This window comes from Impatiens glandulifera, chromosome 4 (genome assembly GCF_907164915.1).
Source record: "Impatiens glandulifera chromosome 4, dImpGla2.1, whole genome shotgun sequence".
In the NCBI taxonomy this organism is placed as follows: domain Eukaryota; kingdom Viridiplantae; phylum Streptophyta; class Magnoliopsida; order Ericales; family Balsaminaceae; genus Impatiens; species Impatiens glandulifera.
This window is the reverse complement of record NC_061865.1, coordinates 22971535-22991843: the sequence shown is the minus strand read 5'-3', so window position 1 is coordinate 22991843 and position 20309 is coordinate 22971535.

Genomic DNA, 20309 nt, shown 5'->3' with positions numbered 1-20309 from the left:
TTTATATATGTTTCTTTTATATCTTCTCCCGTAGAATATATGTTCCATCTATAGCTCCTAAACAATTATATTTTATATATAAAAAACATGTATATTATTAGTATATAGAAACAATACATTTATTATTTACCTCAAATCATTTTCATCTTTCATTTGTATGAGAATTTTGGAGTGGTTTTGACTTTTTTAGAAGGTCAACTTGAAGATTTATAACGATTTTTTAACACTTCATGCACATATTTACTAATTTTCCATCTGGAACGATGAAACGCAAATGAAGAATTTCTTATCTTAATATGATGAGCTAAAATATAGAGTAATATATCTATCTTTTCTTAAAAGATACACTTCTAGAGTGAGATAACCTTAACACCTCTATCAAATTGGATAAACGAATGAAAGCCCTTCTATCCTGTATCATTGGGATTTGTCATCCTATTTATAGTGTATGTTTTGAGCTGTACGGTATTGATAGATTGATAAATAGATTAGAAAGTTAATAAACATCGCTCATAAGCAAGTAGCATGGCCATTCTTTGCAAAAAAAAAAATTAGAGTTCATTTTATATCATTTCAAAAACATACAAATTGCATTATGATTGTTATAATTATCCAATTCACCACAATAATATTCATCAGTAGCATTCATCTATTTATAGTGATAATAAAAATCTAATATTATTAGTAAGAAGATGTATTAATCTAAGCATACATCAGTCACATCTCAAACAAAACACAAGACTAATAAAGCAATATGAGTTATTGGGTGGTGGTCTCACTTATGAGGTCAAATTAATATGCTCTAAAAAAATTAAATATCAATCTTATCGATCTCATAAGTATCATAGAAAATCCCATTAATCGAATAACTTTTTCGAGAAAGACGATACATCTAAGTCATACAAGTAAAAAGATCTATTTGTTGATAATAAAAATGAAAAAACGTGAATGGGTATTGGGTCGATGGTAAAATAGAATCCTGGATCGCGAATAGTGATTTGATTGGTGATGAAGAAAGAGAATTCTTGGTTCAGATCGGGAATAAGTCTAATTATATTTCTATATTTGTTCATTCCGTTTGAAGAAAGGAAGGATCCCGAATAATCAATCTTTCTTTTAGTTGTTGAATATCTCTTTAATTGATCAATGGGAGCATGTTTGAAAAATGATCTTAGAGTTTCTAGGGCAGGGCCAAGAGGGTCTCTTAACGCCTTCTTTTTTCTTTTCATCAGAAAGACTTTTCATGGTAAGGAAGAAGGGGAACAAGAACACTTGAAGAATTAATAATAAAGTAATTTAACAAATTTTTGTTAAGAAAAATTCAAGACTAATAAAACAATATGACTCAAAGGTGAAAGTTTATATTTGGTTCTTATCAATATGTTAGATGATATCATTATTAGTTTTTCATATTTATTTACTGTAAATGTTTTTATATTTTTAATATGATATTTTAGAAAAATGTCATCTCGATCAATGTTATTATTGTTTAAAGATTATATTGTACATGATGGATTAATAAAATTCATAGTTAGAACAGATTGATTAAAATCATCTCTTCTAATTAATGCAATTTTAATTTAGTTCATGTAGTTTTGTTTATCTCTTCTAATTTATCTTCATTTTTCATAGAGTAGTAAATGATTAAAATCAATTATTATTATTATTATTATATATATATATATATTCAGAATAAGGAATCTTATTACTATGTAACCGATTCAACTATCAAATAAGCATTCAAAGAAACAATAGTATTTACAAATGAACCTGTAGTATTGGTTTGATTCTCTCTTAAATGTTAGAGAAAGGTCAGAGAACAATTATAAGACTAAAATGATATATTTTCTATTTTATTATATAGTTTTTCCAAACTATTAGATACTAAAAATCAGTCATTTAATCAAAAGATAGAAAAAAAATAACTTTTCCAAAAAAAATTATTGTGTATGTTAAAAGACATATATGTTCAAATCTTGTATTCTTAGTCTCGTTTTCAAACAATGGGTTCGTCCTCAACTTCCTAGGTTATCATCTTATACGAATCTTCTCCGAATCTTCCCAAATATATGTTTTTAGAAATGTGTTCCCTGAATCTTTTCCAAATTTCCCCAGATCTTTGCTTGTAGAAATAAGTTTCTTGAATTTTCTCTAATTCTCTCCAAATTTATGCTTTTAGAAATGAGTTTAATTTCTTCTCTGAATCTCCTCAAATTTATATTCGTAGTAATGAATTTCCTTAATCTTATCTGAATCTCCCCAAATCTATGTTTATATAAACATGTTTAGATGAAAAATAGTTTAAAAAAATGAAAACCATGAAGAAAAAGATTTTAGACTAAAAGAGATGAAAAGAAAAAAATAAAGAATTACTAGATAGACGAAAAAATGAATGAACTTTCTAAAAAATATTAGAGAATAAAAAACTTAATAAAAATAAAACGGTACATATAAAATTATTATTTTTATGCTAGTTTGTAACGTTTCTAGGTATAAATTTGTACCAAAAAATATATAAATTTTAAATAATATTTATATAAAATATTTCAACTAATTAACCAACATAGTCAAGAGACCACTAAATCACAATCATTCTCTAAGTCTATATATACTCTAAGTCTATATATCTAACAAAAACATGAAATTGCAAAAGCAGGACATCTAGCTCGTGAAATGGATGGATTTTTATATAAATGGTGATAATCTCATTGCTTAAACTAACAATTTGTATATAATACATTAATATTTAAAATAATTCTAACTAATTTATATTAAAATGAGATTCAAATTTATAGCATTTGAATAATTACATTTGTGTTTTGAAATATGTACATTTATCTCTATATATATATATATATATAGGAAACAAAAAATCTCATTTATACAAATATTAGCTCAACTAGTATAAACAAATAAAAATCCATTTAAATATAAATATATATACTATCAAAATTGACTAATTTAGCCTATATTACTAAACAATGTTAATTTTTTTTAAATTTATTTATTTCTTAATTATATATTCATTTTATTTCTTTTTATTATTAATTAATTAATCAATTTCTTCCTCTTATTTTTTATTTATTTATTTATCTCTTTCTATCTCTTTTTTATTCATAATATTTTTCTGAAAATTTTCTCTTTTTATTTTTAATATTTTGTGAAAATTTTCTCTTTTTATTCATAATATATTTGTGAAAATTTTCTTTTTTCTTTTTTCTTTAATATAAAAAAATAAAATTAATAGTTTTTTTTATTTAAATTTTTATTCGTGTTTATAATAATAATAATAAACAAAAACATTGAGTTACTATTTTTTTTTTATAATCTTGATTATTTATATTATGTTTGATAAATTAATATACATTATTATTCAAACTAAGTGATATTTTATTTTTGAAGGGACGTGTAATTATAATCTGCTAATTTTTAAGTATTATCTTATTAAAAAGATAAATAATTTTAAAATACTCAATGTTGATATGGAAATTTAGAAAAATAATAAGAAAAATATAAAATTCAAATAATCAAATATTAAATACTAAAATATGAACATAAAAATGGAAAAATATATAAATAAATTAATTAATTAATAAAGTAAAAAGTAGAATGAAAAATTGATTAATTAATTAATAAAAAGAAGTAGAGAGAAAAAAATATTTAATTAATAAATATATAATTTTGTAGATAAATAACAAAATTAATTAATTAATAAGGAAAAAAAGTAAAATGAGAAATTGATTAATTATTTAATAAAAATAATGAGAGAGAAAGATAATAATATTTAATTAATAAATTTATAAAAGATTAATTTTGTTAAATGAGTCAATCTTTATACAAAATTTGTTTTAAATATTAAATATCATCTCTGGTTACTTTTAGACCACTTATATAGAGCTACCTTGTGAACAGGGATGACAATTTAGATAATTTTTAAATTGGCGGGTTTGGGTTGATAGGTTAATGGGTTAATGGGTTCAACAATTGTAACATAAATCTGACATATTTAATATTTCGGGCCAACAATCTCTAACATAAACCTAACCTAACCTGTTTATTTATGTTTGACCTAAATCTGACCCGTTTGACCTATTTGACCCGATTTACCTAACCCAACTCGAACTAAACTCAATGTAATTAATTCATATCACAATATTTCAAATTAAAATGACATTAATACAAAATAAAAATAAAGTTAAATCACAAATTCACTTATACAAAATTTTACAAAAGAAAATGATTGAGTGGGTAAGAAAAAATAACATAAAATTTATTTATTAACTTTTTTTACTAGGTAACAATAACATATGTTAATGTCTAATTTTTTTATATGAATAAATAGTTATATATTCCTTATCTCGAGGATCTTTTAAACCATTGTTTCTACTAATTGCATCTCATAAAATTTACTATCAACAACAGAACCTTCTCAACCATGTAATATATAAACGAACATCATATCATGAGGGAAAACCCCAAGCATGTTTGTTGTAATTTGTACTTTTCGATTTATATATGTTTCATTTATATCTTCTCCCGTAGAATATATGTTCCATCTATAGCTCCTAAAGAATTATATTCATATATAAAAAGCATGTATTTTATTAGTATATATAAACAATACATTTATTATTTACCTCAAATCATTTTCATCTTTCATTGTATGAGAATTTTGGAGTGGTTTTGACTTTTTTAGAAGGTCAACTTGAAGATTTATAACGATTTTTTAACACTTCATGCACATATTTACTAATTTTCCATCTGGAACGATAAAACGCAAATGAAGAATTTCTTATCTTAATATGATGAGCTAGAATATAGAGTAATATATCTATCTTTTCTCAAAAGATATACTTCTAGAGTGAGATAACCTTAACACCTCCATCAAATTGGATAAACGAATGAAAGCCCTTCTATCCTGTATCATTGGGATTTGTCATCCTATTTATAGTGTATGTTTTGAGCTGTACGGTATTGATAGATTGATAAATAGATTAGAAAGTTAATAATCATCGCTCATAAGCAAGTAGCATGACCATTATTTGCCAAAAAAAAAATTAGAGTTCATTTTATATCATTTCAAAAACAAACAAATTGCATTATGATTGTCATAATTATCCAATTCACCACTATAATATTCATCAGTAGCATTCATCTATTTATAGTGATAATTAAAATCTAATATTATTAGTAAGAAGATGTATTAATCTAAGCATACATCAGTCACATCTCAAACAAAACTCAAGACTAATAAAGCAATATGAGTTATTGGGTGGTGGTCTCACTTATGGGGTCAAATCAATATGCTCTAAAAAAAATTAAATATCAATCTTATCGATCTCATAAGTATCATAGAAAATCCCATTAATCGAATAACTTTTTCGAGAAAGACGATACATCTAAGTCATACAAGTAAAAAGATCTATTCGTTGATAAAAAAAATGAAAAAAACGTGAATGGGTATTGGGTTGATGATAAAATAGAATCCTGGATCGCGAATAGTGATTTGATTGGTGATGAAGAAAGAGAATTCTTGATTCAGATCGGGCATAAGTCTGATTATATTTCTATCTTTGTTCATTCCATTTGAAGAAAGGAAAGATCCCGAATAATCAATCTTTCTTTTAGTTGTTTAGTTATTGAATCTCTCTTTAATTGATTAATGGGAGCATGTTTGAAAAATGATCTCAGAGTTTCTAAGGCAGGGCCAAGAGGGTCTCTTAACGCCTTCTTTCTTCTTTTCATCAGACTTTTCATGGTAAGGAAGAAGGGGACAAGCACACTTGAAGAATTAATATTAAAGTAATTTAACAAAGTTTGGTTAAGACAAATTCAAGACTAATAAAACAATATGACTCAAAGGTGAAAGTTTATATTTGGTTCTTATCAATATGTTAGATGATATCATTATTAGTTTTTCATATTTATTTACTGTAATTTTTATTTTATTTTTAATATGATATTTTAGAAAAATGTCATCTCGATCAATGTTATTATTGTTTAAAGATTATATTGTACATGATGGATTAATCAAATTCATAGTTAGAACAGATTGATTAAAATCATCTCTTCTAATTAATGCAATTTTAATTTACTTCATTTAGTTTTGTTTATCTCTTCTAATTTATCTTCATTTTTAATAGAGTAGTAAATGATTAAAATCAATTATTATTATAACATATATATTCATTCTGAATAAGGAATCTTATTACTATGTAACCGATTCAACTATCAAATAAGTATTCAAGGAAATAATAGTATTTACAAATGAACCTGTAACGAGTATTGATTTGATTCTCTCATAAATGTTAGAGAAAGATCAAAGAACAATTATAAGACTAAAATGATATATTTTCTATTTTATTATATAGTTTTTCTAAACTATTAGATACTAAAAATCAGTCATTTAATCAAAAGATAGAAAAATAACTTTTCCAAAAAAAATTATTGTGTATGTTAAAAGACATATATGTTCAAATCTTATATTCTTAGTCTCGTCTTCAAACAATGGGTTCGTCCTCAACCTCCTAGGTTATCATCTTATACGAATCTTCTCCGAATCTCCCCAAATATATGCTTTTAGAAATGTGTTCCCTGAATCTTTTCCGAATTTCCCCAGATCTTTGCTTGTAGAAATAAGTTTCTTGAATTTTCTAAAAAAGATTTTAGATGAAAAGAGATGAAAAGAAAAAAATGAAGAATTACTAGATAGACGAAAAAATGAATGAACTTTCTAAAAAATATTAGAGAATAAAAAACTTAATAAAAATAAAAAGGTACATACAAAATTATTATTTTTATACTAGTTTGTAACTAGTTTGTAACGTTTCTAGGTATAAATTTGTACCTAAAAAATATATAAATTTTGAATAATATTTATATAAAATATTTCAACTAATTAACCAACATAATCAAGAGACCACTAAATCACAATCATTCTCTAAGTCTATATACTTTAAGTCTATATATCTAACAAAAACATGAAATTGCAAAAGCAGGACATCTAGCTCGTGAAATGGATGGATTTTTATATAAATGGTGATAACTGATAATCTCATTGCTTAAACTAACCATTTGTATATAATACATTAATATTTAAAATAATTCTAACTAATTTATATTAAAATGAGATTCAAATTTATAGCATTTGAATAATTATATTTGAGTTTTGAAATATGTACATTTATTGCTCTATATATAGGAAACAAAAAAGCTCATTTATACAAATATTAGCTCAACTAGTATAAACAAATAAAAATCCATTTAAATATAAATATATATACTATCAAAATCGAATAATTTAGCCTATATTACTAAACAATGTTAATTTTTTTTAAATTTATTTATTTCTTAATTATATATTCATTTTTTTTCTTTTTATTATTAATTAATTAATCAATTTCTTCCTCTTATTTTTATTTATTTATTTATCTCTTTCTATCTCTTTTTTATTCATAATATTTTTATGAAAATTTTCTCTTTTAATTTATATTATTTTTTGAAAATTTTCTCTTTTTATTCATAATATATTTGTGAAAATTTCTTTTTTCTTTAATATAAAAAATAAAATTAATAGTTTTGTTTATTTAATTTTTTCTTCGTGTTTATAATAATAATAATAATCAAAAACATTGAGTTACTATTTTTTTTTATAATATTGATTATTTATATTATGTTTGATAAATTAATATACATTGTTATTCAAACTAAGTGATATTTTATTTCTGAAGGGATGTGTCATTATAATCTGACTAATTTTTAAGTATTATCTTCTTAAAAGATAAATAATTTTAAAATATTCAATGTTGATATGGAAATTTAGAAAAATAAGAAGAAAAATTAAAAATTAAAATAATCAAATATTAAATACTAAAATATGAACATAAAAATGGAAAAATATATAAATAAATTAATTAATTAATAATGAAAAAAGTAGAATGAAAAATTGATTAATTAATTAATAAAAAGAAGTAGAGACAAAAAAAAAATATTTAATTAATAAATATATAATTTTATAGATAAATAACAAAATTAATTAATTAATAAAGAAAAAAAAGTAAAATGAGAAATTGATTAATTATTTAATAAAAATAAGGAGAGAGAAAGATAATAATATTTAGAGGAGTGACATCACTTTCATTGGTTGAAAAATGTAAAAGTATGAGAAAAGAGAGAAAAGAGAGAAATTATTTGATTTTTTCAACTTATGCCAAGTCATTCCCTCACCAAATTCCATCACCTAATCATTTCTCTAATATTTAATTAATAAATTTATAAATTTATAGAAGATTAATTTTGTTAAATGAGTCCATCTTTATACTAAATTTGTTTTAAATATTAAATAACATCTCTGGTTACTTTTAGACCACTTATATAGAGCTACCTTGTAAACAGGGATGACAATTTAAATAATTTTTAAGTTGGCGGGTTTCAGTTGATAGGTTAATGGGTTCAACAATTCTAACCTAAATATGACATATTTAATATTTCGGGCCAACAATCTCTAACCTAAACCTAACTTGTTTATTTATGTTTGACCTAAATCTGACCCGTTTGACGTGTTTGACCCGATTACCTAACCCAACTCGAACTAAACTCGATGTAATTAATTCATATCACAATATTTCAAATTAAAATGACATTAATACAAAATAAAAATAAAGTTAAATCACAAATTCACTTATACAAAATTTTACAAAACAAAATGAGTGAATGGGTAAGAAAAAATAACATAAAATTTATTTAATAACTTTTTTTACTAAGTAACAATAACATATGTTAATGTCTAATTTTTTTTTATGAATAAATAGTTATATATTCCTTATCTCGAGGAACTTTTAAACCATTGTTTCTACTAATTGCATCTCATAAAATTTACTATCAACAATAGAACCTTCCCAACCATGTAATATATAAACGAACATCATATCATGAGGGCAAACCCCAAGCATGTTTGTTGTAATTTGTACTTTTCTATTTATATATGTTTCTTTTATATCTTCTCCCGTAGAATATATGTTCATTCTATAGCTCCTAAACAATTATATTCATATATAAAAAACATGTATTTTATTAGTATATAGAAACAATACATTTATTATTTACCTCAAATCATTTTCATCTTTCATTTGTATGAGAATTTTGGAGTGGTTTTGACATTTTTAGAAGGTCATCTTGAAGATTTATAACGATTTTTTAACACTTTATGCATATATTTACTAATTTTCCATCTGGAACGATGAAACGCAAATGAAGAATTTCTTATCTTAATATGATGAGCTAGAATATAGAGTAATATATCTATCTTTTCTTAAAAGATACACTTCTAGAGTGAGATAACCTTAACACCTCCATCAAATTGGATAAACGAATGAAAGCCCTTCTATCCTGTATCATTGGGATTTGTCATCCTATTTATAGTGTATGTTTTGAGCTGTACGGTATTGATAGATTGATAAATAGATTAGAAAGTTAATAATCATCGCTCATAAGCAAGTAGCATGACCATTCTTTGCAAAAAAAAAATTAGAGTTCATTTTATATCATTTCAAAAATAAACAAATTGCATTATGATTGTCATAATTATCCAATTCACCACTATAATATTCATCAGTAGCATTCATCTATTTATAGTGATAATTAAAATCTAATATTATTAGTAAGAAGATGTATTAATCTAAGCATACATCAGTCACATCTCAAACAAAACTCAAGACTAATAAAGCAATATGAGTTATTGGGTGGTGGTCTCACTTATGGGGTCAAATCAATATGCTCTAAAAAAAATTAAATATCAATCTTATCGATCTCATAAGTATCATAGAAAATCCCATTAATCGAATAACTTTTTCGAGAAAGACGATACATCTAAGTCATACAAGTAAAAAGATCTATTTGTTGATAATAAAAATGAAAAAACGTGAATGGGTATTGGGTTGATGATAAAATAGAATCCTGGATCGCGAATAGTGATTTGATTGGTGATGAAGAAAGAGAATTCTTGGTTCAGATCGGGAATAAGTCTAATTATATTTCTATATTTGTTCATTCCGTTTGAAGAAAGGAAGGATCCCGAATAATCAATCTTTCTTTTAGTTGTTGAATATCTCTTTAATTGATCAATGGGAGCATGTTTGAAAAATGATCTTAGAGTTTCTAGGGCAGGGCCAAGAGGGTCTCTTAACGCCTTCTTTTTTCTTTTCATCAGAAAGACTTTTCATGGTAAGGAAGAAGGGGAACAAGAACACTTGAAGAATTAATAATAAAGTAATTTAACAAATTTTTGTTAAGAAAAATTCAAGACTAATAAAACAATATGACTCAAAGGTGAAAGTTTATATTTGGTTCTTATCAATATGTTAGATGATATCATTATTAGTTTTTCATATTTATTTACTGTAAATGTTTTTATATTTTTAATATGATATTTTAGAAAAATGTCATCTCGATCAATGTTATTATTGTTTAAAGATTATATTGTACATGATGGATTAATAAAATTCATAGTTAGAACAGATTGATTAAAATCATCTCTTCTAATTAATGCAATTTTAATTTAGTTCATGTAGTTTTGTTTATCTCTTCTAATTTATCTTCATTTTTCATAGAGTAGTAAATGATTAAAATCAATTATTATTATTATTATATATATATACATTCAGAATAAGGAATCTTATTACTATGTAACCGATTCAACTATCAAATAAGCATTCAAAGAAACAATAGTATTTACAAATGAACCTGTAGTATTGGTTTGATTCTCTCTTAAATGTTAGAGAAAGGTCAGAGAACAATTATAAGACTAAAATGATATATTTTCTATTTTATTATATAGTTTTTCCAAACTATTAGATACTAAAAATCAGTCATTTAATCAAAGATAGAAAAAAATAACTTTTCCAAAAAAAATTATTGTGTATGTTAAAAGACATATATGTTCAAATCTTGTATTCTTAGTCTCGTTTTCAAACAATGGGTTCGTCCTCAACTTCCTAGGTTATCATCTTATACGAATCTTCTCCGAATCTTCCCAAATATATGTTTTTAGAAATGTGTTCCCTGAATCTTTTCCAAATTTCCCCAGATCTTTGCTTGTAGAAATAAGTTTCTTGAATTTTCTCTAATTCTCTCCAAATTTATGCTTTTAGAAATGAGTTTAATTTCTTCTCTGAATCTCCTCAAATTTATGTTCGTAGTAATGAATTTCCTTAATCTTATCTGAATCTCCCCAAATCTATGTTTATATAAACATGTTTAGATGAAAAATAGTTTAAAAAATGAAAACCATGAAGAAAAAGATTTTAGACTAAAAGAGATGAAAAGAAAAAAATAAAGAATTACTAGATAGACGAAAAAATGAATGAACTTTCTAAAAAATATTAGAGAATAAAAAACTTAATAAAAATAAAACGGTACATATAAAATTATTATTTTTATGCTAGTTTGTAACGTTTCTAGGTATAAATTTGTACCAAAAAATATATAAATTTTAAATAATATTTATATAAAATATTTCAACTAATTAACCAACATAGTCAAGAGACCACTAAATCACAATCATTCTCTAAGTCTATATATACTCTAAGTCTATATATCTAACAAAAACATGAAATTGCAAAAGCAGGACATCTAGCTCGTGAAATGGATGGATTTTTATATAAATGGTGATAATCTCATTGCTTAAACTAACAATTTGTATATAATACATTAATATTTAAAATAATTCTAACTAATTTATATTAAAATGAGATTCAAATTTATAGCATTTGAATAATTACATTTGTGTTTTGAAATATGTACATTTATCTCTATATATATATATATAGGAAACAAAAAATCTCATTTATACAAATATTAGCTCAACTAGTATAAACAAATAAAAATCCATTTAAATATAAATATATATACTATCAAAATTGACTAATTTAGCCTATATTACTAAACAATGTTAATTTTTTTTAAATTTATTTATTTCTTAATTATATATTCATTTTATTTCTTTTTATTATTAATTAATTAATCAATTTCTTCCTCTTATTTTTTATTTATTTATTTATCTCTTTCTATCTCTTTTTTATTCATAATATTTTTCTGAAAATTTTCTCTTTTTATTTTTAATATTTTGTGAAAATTTTCTCTTTTTATTCATAATATATTTGTGAAAATTTTCTTTTTTCTTTTTTCTTTAATATAAAAAATAAAATTAATAGTTTTTTTTATTTAAATTTTTATTCGTGTTTATAATAATAATAATAAACAAAAACATTGAGTTACTATTTTTTTTTTATAATCTTGATTATTTATATTATGTTTGATAAATTAATATACATTATTATTCAAACTAAGTGATATTTTATTTTTGAAGGGACGTGTAATTATAATCTGCTAATTTTTAAGTATTATCTTATTAAAAAGATAAATAATTTTAAAATACTCAATGTTGATATGGAAATTTAGAAAAATAATAAGAAAAATATAAAATTCAAATAATCAAATATTAAATACTAAAATATGAACATAAAAATGGAAAAATATATAAATAAATTAATTAATTAATAAAGTAAAAAGTAGAATGAAAAATTGATTAATTAATTAATAAAAAGAAGTAGAGAGAAAAAAATATTTAATTAATAAATATATAATTTTGTAGATAAATAACAAAATTAATTAATTAATAAGGAAAAAAAGTAAAATGAGAAATTGATTAATTATTTAATAAAAATAATGAGAGAGAAAGATAATAATATTTAATTAATAAATTTATAAAAGATTAATTTTGTTAAATGAGTCAATCTTTATACAAAATTTGTTTTAAATATTAAATATCATCTCTGGTTACTTTTAGACCACTTATATAGAGCTACCTTGTGAACAGGGATGACAATTTAGATAATTTTTAAATTGGCGGGTTTGGGTTGATAGGTTAATGGGTTAATGGGTTCAACAATTGTAACATAAATCTGACATATTTAATATTTCGGGCCAACAATCTCTAACATAAACCTAACCTAACCTGTTTATTTATGTTTGACCTAAATCTGACCCGTTTGACCTATTTGACCCGATTTACCTAACCCAACTCGAACTAAACTCAATGTAATTAATTCATATCACAATATTTCAAATTAAAATGACATTAATACAAAATAAAAATAAAGTTAAATCACAAATTCACTTATACAAAATTTTACAAAAGAAAATGATTGAGTGGGTAAGAAAAAATAACATAAAATTTATTTATTAACTTTTTTTACTAGGTAACAATAACATATGTTAATGTCTAATTTTTTTATATGAATAAATAGTTATATATTCCTTATCTCGAGGATCTTTTAAACCATTGTTTCTACTAATTGCATCTCATAAAATTTACTATCAACAACAGAACCTTCTCAACCATGTAATATATAAACGAACATCATATCATGAGGGAAAACCCCAAGCATGTTTGTTGTAATTTGTACTTTTCGATTTATATATGTTTCATTTATATCTTCTCCCGTAGAATATATGTTCCATCTATAGCTCCTAAAGAATTATATTCATATATAAAAAGCATGTATTTTATTAGTATATATAAACAATACATTTATTATTTACCTCAAATCATTTTCATCTTTCATTGTATGAGAATTTTGGAGTGGTTTTGACTTTTTTAGAAGGTCAACTTGAAGATTTATAACGATTTTTTAACACTTCATGCACATATTTACTAATTTTCCATCTGGAACGATAAAACGCAAATGAAGAATTTCTTATCTTAATATGATGAGCTAGAATATAGAGTAATATATCTATCTTTTCTCAAAAGATATACTTCTAGAGTGAGATAACCTTAACACCTCCATCAAATTGGATAAACGAATGAAAGCCCTTCTATCCTGTATCATTGGGATTTGTCATCCTATTTATAGTGTATGTTTTGAGCTGTACGGTATTGATAGATTGATAAATAGATTAGAAAGTTAATAATCATCGCTCATAAGCAAGTAGCATGACCATTATTTGCCAAAAAAAAAATTAGAGTTCATTTTATATCATTTCAAAAACAAACAAATTGCATTATGATTGTCATAATTATCCAATTCACCACTATAATATTCATCAGTAGCATTCATCTATTTATAGTGATAATTAAAATCTAATATTATTAGTAAGAAGATGTATTAATCTAAGCATACATCAGTCACATCTCAAACAAAACTCAAGACTAATAAAGCAATATGAGTTATTGGGTGGTGGTCTCACTTATGGGGTCAAATCAATATGCTCTAAAAAAAATTAAATATCAATCTTATCGATCTCATAAGTATCATAGAAAATCCCATTAATCGAATAACTTTTTCGAGAAAGACGATACATCTAAGTCATACAAGTAAAAAGATCTATTCGTTGATAAAAAAAATGAAAAAAACGTGAATGGGTATTGGGTTGATGATAAAATAGAATCCTGGATCGCGAATAGTGATTTGATTGGTGATGAAGAAAGAGAATTCTTGATTCAGATCGGGCATAAGTCTGATTATATTTCTATCTTTGTTCATTCCATTTGAAGAAAGGAAAGATCCCGAATAATCAATCTTTCTTTTAGTTGTTTAGTTATTGAATCTCTCTTTAATTGATTAATGGGAGCATGTTTGAAAAATGATCTCAGAGTTTCTAAGGCAGGGCCAAGAGGGTCTCTTAACGCCTTCTTTCTTCTTTTCATCAGACTTTTCATGGTAAGGAAGAAGGGGACAAGCACACTTGAAGAATTAATATTAAAGTAATTTAACAAAGTTTGGTTAAGACAAATTCAAGACTAATAAAACAATATGACTCAAAGGTGAAAGTTTATATTTGGTTCTTATCAATATGTTAGATGATATCATTATTAGTTTTTCATATTTATTTACTGTAATTTTTATTTTATTTTTAATATGATATTTTAGAAAAATGTCATCTCGATCAATGTTATTATTGTTTAAAGATTATATTGTACATGATGGATTAATCAAATTCATAGTTAGAACAGATTGATTAAAATCATCTCTTCTAATTAATGCAATTTTAATTTACTTCATTTAGTTTTGTTTATCTCTTCTAATTTATCTTCATTTTTAATAGAGTAGTAAATGATTAAAATCAATTATTATTATAACATATATATTCATTCTGAATAAGGAATCTTATTACTATGTAACCGATTCAACTATCAAATAAGTATTCAAGGAAATAATAGTATTTACAAATGAACCTGTAACGAGTATTGATTTGATTCTCTCATAAATGTTAGAGAAAGATCAAAGAACAATTATAAGACTAAAATGATATATTTTCTATTTTATTATATAGTTTTTCTAAACTATTAGATACTAAAAATCAGTCATTTAATCAAAAGATAGAAAAATAACTTTTCCAAAAAAAATTATTGTGTATGTTAAAAGACATATATGTTCAAATCTTATATTCTTAGTCTCGTCTTCAAACAATGGGTTCGTCCTCAACCTCCTAGGTTATCATCTTATACGAATCTTCTCCGAATCTCCCCAAATATATGCTTTTAGAAATGTGTTCCCTGAATCTTTTCCGAATTTCCCCAGATCTTTGCTTGTAGAAATAAGTTTCTTGAATTTTCTAAAAAAGATTTTAGATGAAAAGAGATGAAAAGAAAAAAATGAAGAATTACTAGATAGACGAAAAAATGAATGAACTTTCTAAAAATATTAGAGAATAAAAAACTTAATAAAAATAAAAAGGTACATACAAAATTATTATTTTTATACTAGTTTGTAACTAGTTTGTAACGTTTCTAGGTATAAATTTGTACCTAAAAAATATATAAATTTTGAATAATATTTATATAAAATATTTCAACTAATTAACCAACATAATCAAGAGACCACTAAATCACAATCATTCTCTAAGTCTATATACTTTAAGTCTATATATCTAACAAAAACATGAAATTGCAAAAGCAGGACATCTAGCTCGTGAAATGGATGGATTTTTATATAAATGGTGATAACTGATAATCTCATTGCTTAAACTAACCATTTGTATATAATACATTAATATTTAAAATAATTCTAACTAATTTATATTAAAATGAGATTCAAATTTATAGCATTTGAATAATTATATTTGAGTTTTGAAATATGTACATTTATTGCTCTATATATAGGAAACAAAAAAGCTCATTTATACAAATATTAGCTCAACTAGTATAAACAAATAAAAATCCATTTAAATATAAATATATATACTATCAAAATCGAATAATTTAGCCTATATTACTAAACAATGTTAATTTTTTTTAAATTTATTTATTTCTTAATTATATATTCATTTTTTTTCTTTTTATTATTAATTAATTAATCAATTTCTTCCTCTTATTTTTTATTTATTTATTTATCTCTTTCTATCTCTTTTTTATTCATAATATTTTTATGAAAATTTTCTCTTTTAATTTATATTATTTTTTGAAAATTTTCTCTTTTTATTCATAATATATTTGTGAAAATTTCTTTTTTCTTTAATATAAAAAAATAAAATTAATAGTTTTGTTTATTTAATTTTTTCTTCGTGTTTATAATAATAATAATAATCAAAAACATTGAGTTACTATTTTTTTTTATAATATTGATTATTTATATTATGTTTGATAAATTAATATACATTGTTATTCAAACTAAGTGATATTTTATTTCTGAAGGGATGTGTCATTATAATCTGACTAATTTTTAAGTATTATCTTCTTAAAAAGATAAATAATTTTAAAATATTCAATGTTGATATGGAAATTTAGAAAAATAAGAAGAAAAATTAAAAATTAAAATAATCAAATATTAAATACTAAAATATGAACATAAAAATGGAAAAATATATAAATAAATTAATTAATTAATAATGAAAAAAGTAGAATGAAAAATTGATTAATTAATTAATAAAAAGAAGTAGAGACAAAAAAAAAATATTTAATTAATAAATATATAATTTTATAGATAAATAACAAAATTAATTAATTAATAAAGAAAAAAAAGTAAAATGAGAAATTGATTAATTATTTAATAAAAATAAGGAGAGAGAAAGATAATAATATTTAGAGGAGTGACATCACTTTCATTGGTTGAAAAATGTAAAAGTATGAGAAAAGAGAGAAAAGAGAGAAATTATTTGATTTTTTCAACTTATGCCAAGTCATTCCCTCACCAAATTCCATCACCTAATCATTTCTCTAATATTTAATTAATAAATTTATAAATTTATAGAAGATTAATTTTGTTAAATGAGTCCATCTTTATACTAAATTTGTTTTAAATATTAAATAACATCTCTGGTTACTTTTAGACCACTTATATAGAGCTACCTTGTAAACAGGGATGACAATTTAAATAATTTTTAAGTTGGCGGGTTTCAGTTGATAGGTTAATGGGTTCAACAATTCTAACCTAAATATGACATATTTAATATTTCGGGCCAACAATCTCTAACCTAAACCTAACTTGTTTATTTATGTTTGACCTAAATCTGACCCGTTTGACGTGTTTGACCCGATTACCTAACCCAACTCGAACTAAACTCGATGTAATTAATTCATATCACAATATTTCAAATTAAAATGACATTAATACAAAATAAAAATAAAGTTAAATCACAAATTCACTTATACAAAATTTTACAAAACAAAATGAGTGAATGGGTAAGAAAAAATAACATAAAATTTATTTAATAACTTTTTTTTACTAAGTAACAATAACATATGTTAATGTCTAATTTTTTTTTATGAATAAATAGTTATATATTCCTTATCTCGAGGAACTTTTAAACCATTGTTTCTACTAATTGCATCTCATAAAATTTACTATCAACAATAGAACCTTCCCAACCATGTAATATATAAACGAACATCATATCATGAGGGCAAACCCCAAGCATGTTTGTTGTAATTTGTACTTTTCTATTTATATATGTTTCTTTTATATCTTCTCCCGTAGAATATATGTTCATTCTATAGCTCCTAAACAATTATATTCATATATAAAAAACATGTATTTTATTAGTATATAGAAACAATACATTTATTATTTACCTCAAATCATTTTCATCTTTCATTTGTATGAGAATTTTGGAGTGGTTTTGACATTTTTAGAAGGTCATCTTGAAGATTTATAACGATTTTTTAACACTTTATGCATATATTTACTAATTTTCCATCTGGAACGATGAAACGCAAATGAAGAATTTCTTATCTTAATATGATGAGCTAGAATATAGAGTAATATATCTATCTTTTCTTAAAAGATACACTTCTAGAGTGAGATAACCTTAACACCTCCATCAAATTGGATAAACGAATGAAAGCCCTTCTATCCTGTATCATTGGGATTTGTCATCCTATTTATAGTGTATGTTTTGAGCTGTACGGTATTGATAGATTGATAAATAGATTAGAAAGTTAATAATCATCGCTCATAAGCAAGTAGCATGACCATTCTTTGCAAAAAAAAAATTAGAGTTCATTTTATATCATTTCAAAAATAAACAAATTGCATTATGATTGTCATAATTATCCAATTCACCACTATAATATTCATCAGTAGCATTCATCTATTTATAGTGATAATTAAAATCTAATATTATTAGTAAGAAGATGTATTAATCTAAGCATACATCAGTCACATCTCAAACAAAACTCAAGACTAATAAAGCAATATGAGTTATTGGGTGGTGGTCTCACTTATGGGGTCAAATCAATATGCTCTAAAAAAATTAAATATCAATCTTATCGATCTCATAAGTATCATAGAAAATCCCATTAATCGAATAACTTTTTCGAGAAAGACGATACATCTAAGTCATACAAGTAAAAAGATCTATTTGTTGATAATAAAAATGAAAAAACGTGAATGGGTATTGGGTTGATGATAAAATAGAATCCTGGATCGCGAATAGTGATTTGATTGGTGATGAAGAAAGAGAATTCTTGGTTCAGATCGGGAATAAGTCTAATTATATTTCTATATTTGTTCATTCCGTTTGAAGAAAGGAAGGATCCCGAATAATCAATCTTTCTTTTAGTTGTTGAATATCTCTTTAATTGATCAATGGGAGCATGTTTGAAAAATGATCTTAGAGTTTCTAGGGCAGGGCCAAGAGGGTCTCTTAACGCCTTCTTTTTTCTTTTCATCAGAAAGACTTTTCATGGTAAGGAAGAAGGGGAACAAGAACACTTGAAGAATTAATAATAAAGTAATTTAACAAATTTTTGTTAAGAAAAATTCAAGACTAATAAAACAATATGACTCAAAGGTGAAAGTTTATATTTGGTTCTTATCAATATGTTAGATGATATCATTATTAGTTTTTCATATTTATTTACTGTAAATGTTTTTATATTTTTAATATGATATTTTAGAAAAATGTCATCTCGATCAATGTTATTATTGTTTAAAGATTATATTGTACATGATGGATTAATAAAATTCATAGTTAGAACAGATTGATTAAAATCATCTCTTCTAATTAATGCAATTTTAATTTAGTTCATGTAGTTTTGTTTATCTCTTCTAATTTATCTTCATTTTTCATAGAGTAGTAAATGATTAAAATCAATTATTATTATTATTATATATATATACATTCAGAATAAGGAATCTTATTACTATGTAACCGATTCAACTATCAAATAAGCATTCAAAGAAACAATAGTATTTACAAATGAACCTGTAGTATTGGTTTGATTCTCTCTTAAATGTTAGAGAAAGGTCAGAGAACAATTATAAGACTAAAATGATATATTTTCTATTTTATTATATAGTTTTTCCAAACTATTAGATACTAAAAATCAGTCATTTAATCAAAAGATAGAAAAAAAATAACTTTTCCAAAAAAAATTATTGTGTATGTTAAAAGACATATATGTTCAAATCTTGTATTCTTAGTCTCGTTTTCAAACAATGGGTTCGTCCTCAACTTCCTAGGTTATCATCTTATACGAATCTTCTCCGAATCTTCCCAAATATATGTTTTTAGAAATGTGTTCCCTGAATCTTTTCCAAATTTCCCCAGATCTTTGCTTGTAGAAATAAGTTTCTTGAATTTTCTCTAATTCTCTCCAAATTTATGCTTTTAGAAATGAGTTTAATTTCTTCTCTGAATCTCCTCAAATTTATGTTCGTAGTAATGAATTTCCTTAATCTTATCTGAATCTCCCCAAATCTATGTTTATATAAACATGTTTAGATGAAAAATAGTTTAAAAAAATGAAAACCATGAAGAAAAAGATTTTAGACTAAAAGAGATGAAAAGAAAAAAATAAAGAATTACTA